Source organism: Benincasa hispida, chromosome 6 (assembly GCF_027475165.1).
Source record: "Benincasa hispida cultivar pf3 chromosome 6, pf3_genome.v1.1, whole genome shotgun sequence".
NCBI classification, from domain to species: domain Eukaryota; kingdom Viridiplantae; phylum Streptophyta; class Magnoliopsida; order Cucurbitales; family Cucurbitaceae; genus Benincasa; species Benincasa hispida.
Genome location: NC_143483.1, coordinates 19902490 through 19910131, shown reverse-complemented (window position 1 = coordinate 19910131; position 7642 = coordinate 19902490). Strand labels below are relative to the sequence as shown.

Sequence of the window (7642 nt, the reverse complement as noted above, 5' to 3'; positions counted from 1 at the left end):
ATTACGATGATGAATAATGATATATCTACTCAATTCTCTTTTTCTCTAGCTTACACGTATTTATTGTTAATTTAATATTATTTTCTCTTTTTTGTGTTTGTATAGATACAATGTCAACCCCTAATAGGTAACGGGAGGGTGATGAAGAATTCTAGGAGTTATATATAGGAAACACGATATCTTCTGTGGGTGATACTTCAGGTTAGTATATTTTGAAATATATTCAGTTAACTGAAATACATCATAAACTGTTTTAAATTTTTTATTCTTCAGATAATAGCTCAGCATCCAATCGGAAGAAACGAGAGCATTCGTGGAACATTGAGTTGGAAAAATACGTCCAAAAACATGGGAGAATTACAATCGTGATAAATGAGGGGGAGACGAAACCAATATCTCAACATTTGGTATGATTTAGTAATGCGATCAGCGTCGCCGTGAGATCTGCATTTCCAATACGTTGTCATACTTTTGCTGAGGTTCCAAACGAGTTCATAGAATTGGATAAAAGTCAATTATTTGTAAGTAATTATAAGTTTATTCTTTTACAGTCATGAACATCATCTATGCTAATTCTTCTCTCCCTCTTTTGTAGGCTCATTTCGAACTCGATCTGTTCAGTCAACGACTTAACCGTTTTATAGAACATCAAATGCAAAACTCCTTCAAAGATTAGAGGAGATTTGCACAGACATTACAGAAAATGTGGAGATCCTCAGCAAGCACGTGCCAATTTGTCTAGTTGGCTTAAAATAGGCCAGAAGATTGGTACTTTTTGTGTGACCACTTCAAGAGTGAAGCGTTTCAGGTACAATATTTATGGTGTGTATCATTTGCTGCATTTACTAATACATCACACTATTGACATTTTTTTCTTCAAATATAGGAAATGTATATGACGAACAGGAAGAATAGAGAGAAATTACTGTTCGACCACGTAGGTGGATTGAAGTTATTCCTGCAAATTCAGGCAAAGTTGCAGGCAAAGGAGAGTCGAGAAATAGGACGTGTTGACCTATTTAGGGAAACACACTCTAAAGGTGGCAAGTTTATGAACGAGGCAGCTAAAAGTGCACATGTAAAATTTTTCTTTATTGTCATGTTTTTTTTATAGTAATTATATTATAATATCAAATAATGTATCAAATACATTATAGTAATTATATCATATATATAATTAAGTAAAATGAATTATATCATATATAGTTAATTCCCTAAAATTAATTCTCATTAATCTCTGTTGAGCTACAGAGAGGACCTCATAGATCTGTAGATTGAAGCTCCATTGGTACTTGAATAATTTAATTAAAGGAGTTTAATTAATTATTCATCCATTAACTATCTGACACAGATCGACAACTGTACTCTTCCCACTACAGATATATTTCTGTGTCCATATTAATTATTCATCCATTAACTATCTGACACAGATCGACAACTGTACTCTTCCCACTACAGATATATTTCTGTGTCCATTCGATATAACAAATCAACATTGTGATAACCCTTCATAAATTGGTTGTAAGTACAGTTGGGCCAAAATTATCGTTTTGCCCCTATAGTTACATCTAACTCCATACAAACGTTATAAAAATATATATGAGTTATAATATTTATAACTTATAATACTATATGTATGTATGTATGTATGTTTAATAATATTAGAAATTCGGGTTGGGTTTGGTCGACCTAAAATTTTAAAAGTGTAGCCTGAATCCAACTCAATCCGAAAAACAACATATAAAATTCAACCCAACCCAACCAAAAAGTAAAACTAACCCAACCTAACTCAACCCTTGCAATTTGGGTTGGGTAGTCCGAGTTGTTGAGGTTGTCGTGTCATTTGATTACTCTTAGTTTTAAGGTCCCTTTAAAGTTATATCCAGGTTATTTGGTCTCATTGTGGAGGAAATTGAAGAAATAAGCTTTGAAACCCTGGTGGAAATATAGAGGAGGCTACAGTCGGAAAGCCCCATGACACCCAGCTCAACTGCGCATGCCAACACACCCTCCCACATGAATTGCTGCCTACACGCACGCCTTTCATGCGCTGGCACCTACTACCGTGCACGCCCCTCCAACGCATGATCAATTCACATCCAACGCGCGTGCATCCAGTGCCTTGCGCCACCACCTAGCGCACGCATCCAACCAACGCTCAACTGTCACACAACCGACGGCTGCAATGCGCCCCTACGCCCAACATATCATTTGGTGTGGTTTTCTGGATTTGGATGGAATGTATGTATATTTTATCTCTGATATGTTTGAGGGAACTATGATCATGCTATTCTACTGTTTTTATATGTTTTATTTGATGATGTTCGTGTCTGGGAACTTATGTGAATGTCTCAATACTCTGTTGTTGGTTTATAAGTGTTTAAAATGATTTCTATAAACATTTTCAAAGGAAACCCCTATGTTCGTATTAAAACACAACCCCACAAGGCTTCTCAGCTCATTATTTCTGTTTTTGTTTTTTCCTCCAAGTAACGGAAAAGTTTCGAGTGTCACTTGAAGTCGAGGTCTACCACAACATCTGTATTGGTCTTCTCATATTTTAGGTTTCTGGTTGTAAAAATTATTATGGAATTTGTAAGATAATTCATATAGTGTGGGGTACTGGGTAGATACTAGTTGTGTAAATTGAATTGATATAAATATTTATGAGAGCTTGGATTGTTAAATCATATTATTGTTGGAATAAATAGAATATGTGGAATATCAGGTTAAACAGGTTGAGGTGGACAGTAAATCTCACAAAAGGTTTGTATTTACTGCCTTCACATCTTCTTTTGGGTTATAGAAGTAAACTAGGAGAGGGTGTGATAGATTTACATCTTTTTTAAGTACAATGGTTGAATTATTAGCAAAATTCCAAAAACAAAAACAAGTTTTAAAAGTTACTTTTTTTAGTTTTCAAAATTTGGCTTGTTTTTTTAAACCATTGGTAAAAAGTAAATAACAATAGAAGAAATTTGAAGGTGAAGGTAGTATTTATAAGGTTAATTTTCAAAAATAAAAAACTAAAAACCAATACCCCATTTGATAAGATTTAAAAAACCACCAAAGTTTGAAATCTAAAAGAGTAGCTTAACTTATTTTTGTATGAAATTTGGCTCAAAATTCAACCATTGTACTTAAAAGGATGTAAGTCATTGTAAAACATGGGAGAAAATAGATTTAATTTTCAAAAACTAAAAACAAAAAATAAAATGGTTACTAAAGGAGGTCCAGATGATTACTAAATGGATCTATTAAAATTTGTTGATTAATTGAAGCCAAATCTTTTAGGGGATGGTGCAGCATTGCTCCCAACACATTTTCACCACGATATTTAGGAAGCTCAAAGTCCAAGGGGACTTCTTTGATTACTAATAGAAGATTGATGGTGAGGATTTGTCGAGGGTTCTCACGACTAAATCATTTATAATTATACCGATTTCGGAACTATTATTACTTGCACTACAAGAATTTTAGACTTTAATATTGGTTGGAAAAAGTGAAATCGGATGTATAATGTCGGTTTTGTTTTTTTTTTAAAAAAAGGAATCTAAACCGACATTGTAGGTATACCTTTAATGTCGGTTTAAAACCAACATTAAAGATCCACTTTTAAAAAAAAAAAAAAAACAAAACCAACTTTCTCCCCCCTCCCCCACGTTCAAACGCACCGCGCCATTTCTCCCCCAAACCCTCATCCAAGCTCGTGCAAAACCCTCCGTCTGAAAGGCTCTCTCTTACCATCGTCCAAGCTTGGCCGTGCGAATCAGGTGGTTGTCGTCTGTCCTTGATCACTCCTTTGAAATTGTTAGCAGTTTCATTTCTTATTCTAAAGCATGCTTTTTTTAGTAAAACCTGAGCATATCGTATTTTGATATCATCGATCTCATGGTTTTGTGTGTAACAAGTTACTGGCAACGATGAATCAAAGGTTGGACTTACAGCTGCTTCCGTTTGGACGGTAGTAGATTGACGATATGTCTGCAGTAAGGTGTTTTTCCTGAGCCAGTTCTTGTAAATTTCTCTTGAATAGGAGATGTATTGTGGCGGAAGTAGGAGTGTTCTTACATTGTTTTCTAGTTGATCTCAAGTGCATGCTTTGTCATAATCTACCGTCACTTTGGTTTATTTTATCTTTGTCTTATCAAGTACTGGTGATCTATTTATTGGGTACTATTATCGGTCTTTAAGTAAAATTTTAAGATTGAGAATGAGGAAGATTGAAGTTCACTCTAATCGGAAGATATGAATGACTTCTATGTTGAACTCTTCGAGCTTGTAGTTTAATATGTACCAGGTCATCACATTGACCTATTTGATCTATATTTTCGCTGTTCAGTAGATTATCTTGTGTATTTGTGTTTGATGGTTTCTGTTAGAAACTTAGAATGGTATAATTTTGTTTGTTTTCCATATGCGAAGGTTCCCAGTAGTTTCCATAGATACACTAGTAGGACTAGCATGTTGATACGTAGTTAGATTTTGACTTGACCAGTTGACCCATATATGGGAGCTCAAGAAATATGCCAAGACTTGACTATCCAAATACTGTGTGATGAATACATGCTTTACACCCTAAATTTTTTATCCCACTTGAAAGTTAAACTAATCTATGCATGGCACATCATGTAACTTGGTCATTTAAATTCATTTTTGAATATTGGGTCATGTAAATCACACTTTTCATCATTTTGTATCTCTGCCTTGTAATTTCTTAAGTTTTGAGCCACAATTTGTTTCCTTAAGGTTCTGCCTACTTTGAGATCATTTTCATAAGAAAATGTTTGGTTTTGTTTTGTTGTGTTTCCTATTGGAAAAATTATTTCCATTGATGAAATGAGATCTTTACCTTTTAATGAAGCAGCCATGTTTAAAATTGTATCCTTAACTTTATCGAAAATTGAAAATAAAGTGATGTACTACATACATTCTCCACCTAATGTGGCATTTTGTTCTTTTCTTATGTTGTCCAGCTGCTTGGAAAAGGACTATTGCAGATTGTGCACATAGTGTTACAAGGGCAATTCTGGTTTATCTATTACTAGATATGATCAAATCTGAGGCTGAAGGTTTTGTGGGTGGAGTTGCAACAATCAATTCTCAAAGGCTTTATGGTTGTCAGTCAAATGTTGTTTATGGTCGATCACAGTTGTTGGATGGTAGTACTTTCTTCCCTTAAATTTTGTGTCATTTTGTCATTACTATATTTATATTTTTTATGTATATCTTGACAGGTCTTCCTCCCTTGGTGTTGCGTCGTGTTCTTGTGATTTTAACTTATTTGGCTACAATATGTTATTCTACTTCGATTTGGAGACTGTCCCTGAGGATTTGAGTTCTACATACATGGAAACTAAGAAGGGCTTCCATCAAGTAATTTAAAAACCTGTCAAGCTGGAAATGTTCCTTTGGTTCTATTCCTGTTGATGAAGCTAGTTGTGCGGTTTGAAAGGATCCTGCTTTGCCAGAAGGAGAATCAAAGCAAGAAAATAGTGATGCTGCTGGGTCGACTTCAGGTGGAAAAAGGAGAAATGACATACATAATATCTTTTTGCAACTGCCGCAGTCTGTTTTATGCAAATTATGTGCACTTCTTGGCCGCGAGGGGTATTCATCTTCCAATCTAATGTCTTTTGAGTTGTCTGCTTTATCCTGTTGCCTTATGATGATAACTAATTAGTTATTGGTTCAGGTAATGTAATATCATATGTGATCATGAATTGAGTGATTTTTACCCATTGGATGATTTGTTAACTAAATTTATTTTATACTTACTGGACAGATGTATGCAGTTAAGAGTGTGTTCTTAACACAGCCCATGCTGATATCTGCATATAGATTTGTTATTTTTGGCGTATGTTTGAGTCTGATCCTTTGGAAGAGACATGGAAGGCATTATCGTCGTTCGCGTGTCTCCACCGCACGCACCGCTAGGTTCGTTCTACTCTATACTTTTAATGGTGTTGTTTGTGTGTTTTTTAGGTGTTTGGAAGGGGTGGGGAGGAGATGGATTTATTGCAAAAGCAAGGAATTCACGTAAAAATTGTTCCTGGTAAGTGCATTTTTTAATGCTTGCAGTTTTAAGAACAGTTTCTAAGTGTTTTCACGTGACTCTAATGATATGGAAATTCCTGTTTGAGAAGTTATAGTGTGCTTATTTCTCTTTGGACCATATTGGATTAGAATGTAACACCCATTTATGACTCATGAGTACTATTTATTTGTAGTTTAGATTTGATTCAAGGTGCTTGAGTTTGTGGGTTGCACTATGGTAGTTTGTGGGTTATTCATGCACTATGGTAGTTTGTGGGTTATTCATGCACTATGGTAGTCTTTGTGACAACTTTTGAGATTTCAAGTACATTGTGAGCTAAATTTGCTTATTGATGTATGTGTTCTTGAATATTCATTTTTTGGGAATTCTGATAGTTTTGTTGAGAACAAGTGGTTGTGAAATATTTTTGGGAGTGTGTTTCTTTGAACATGTTCAATGTAAATTTTTGGTTTTGTTGTGGTAGCATCGTTATGCTGCCAAAAATTTTCCATCGTCTTCGTATCTCATATCTAGGTAACCAAGCTTCTCTTCTTCAAGATCTTGAAAAATAATATTCTCTCATTTATTCAATTATTGAGTTTTCTTGTTTTGCAAGTGCAACAAAGGAGTAAAGATTTGGTATCACAACCTCTTTATGCTTTTTCTTGGGGAACTCTAGATCCAACACATTCACTACAATAATTTTGCCTTGAGTGTATCATTTATGCACATTCCCAATAAACACGGTTAGTTGAATATGAATTCTGATCACATTTTCACTTTCAATCCTTTGTCTTAAACCTTTATTGTTTGTGATCCTTTGAACAATAGTAGTCAGACAAAGATGCCTATAACTAGATACTGTTGAAGCTGGGGGGGTCTGTTAAAGAAGAATTATGAAGGGATCCATACTTACCAAGTGGAGAGGGATAGTAAACTCATAATGTTTGTAAAATCATAATATTTGTATTACTTGTAATTTATGTTTTTAAGGCCTGAATTATTGTACGGTCTTTTAAATTATAATTTTATAGCAGAATTTGTGGATTAAATATAATAGATTTACAATCCATACATGAATAATATGTCATAGCCACAATGTTCGATGATGATGTGTCATGTTATACTTTTTGACCAAAAAAATGGATTTGGCAACAGAATTAAAAAAAAAGGGACAATAATTGATAAAATGGACAGATTCTGGGCCTCAAAGTCGGTTTAAAGGGCTTCATTTAATTCTTGGGCTTCAGTTACAACCAACATTAAAGGGCTTTAATGTCGGTTGCAAATTCATTAAAGGGCTTTAATGTCAGTTGCAATCGATATTAAAGACAGTGTTATTAAAGCCCTTTAATGTTGGTTTAAAACCGACATTAAAGGGCTTTAATAACATTATCTTTAATGTCGGCTGTCAACCGACATTAAAGCCCAAAATTCTTCTAGTGTTTGTAGAATAGTAGCAAGATCGAGTCGATTCGCAAGGAGTGATAACTTGTAGAAATACAAGTTATTTATACCATCTTATTTAGAATATGCGGCAAAAAGAAGGAAAAAGTTACGACGAACATATAGAAATTGGCTTAGAAACGCAAAAGTTGTAAAACG

General features: G+C 34.5%; 1 non-coding gene across 1 annotated transcript; it reads left to right on the top strand.

The window, feature by feature from the left end:
- Positions 1-3915: 3915 nt before the first annotated feature.
- On the top strand, positions 3916-4012 carry LOC120080646 (small nucleolar RNA snoR113). Its single transcript, XR_005482598.1, has one exon. It is a non-coding gene; the product is annotated as a small nucleolar RNA snoR113 (small nucleolar RNA).
- Positions 4013-7642: the final 3630 nt, after the last annotated feature.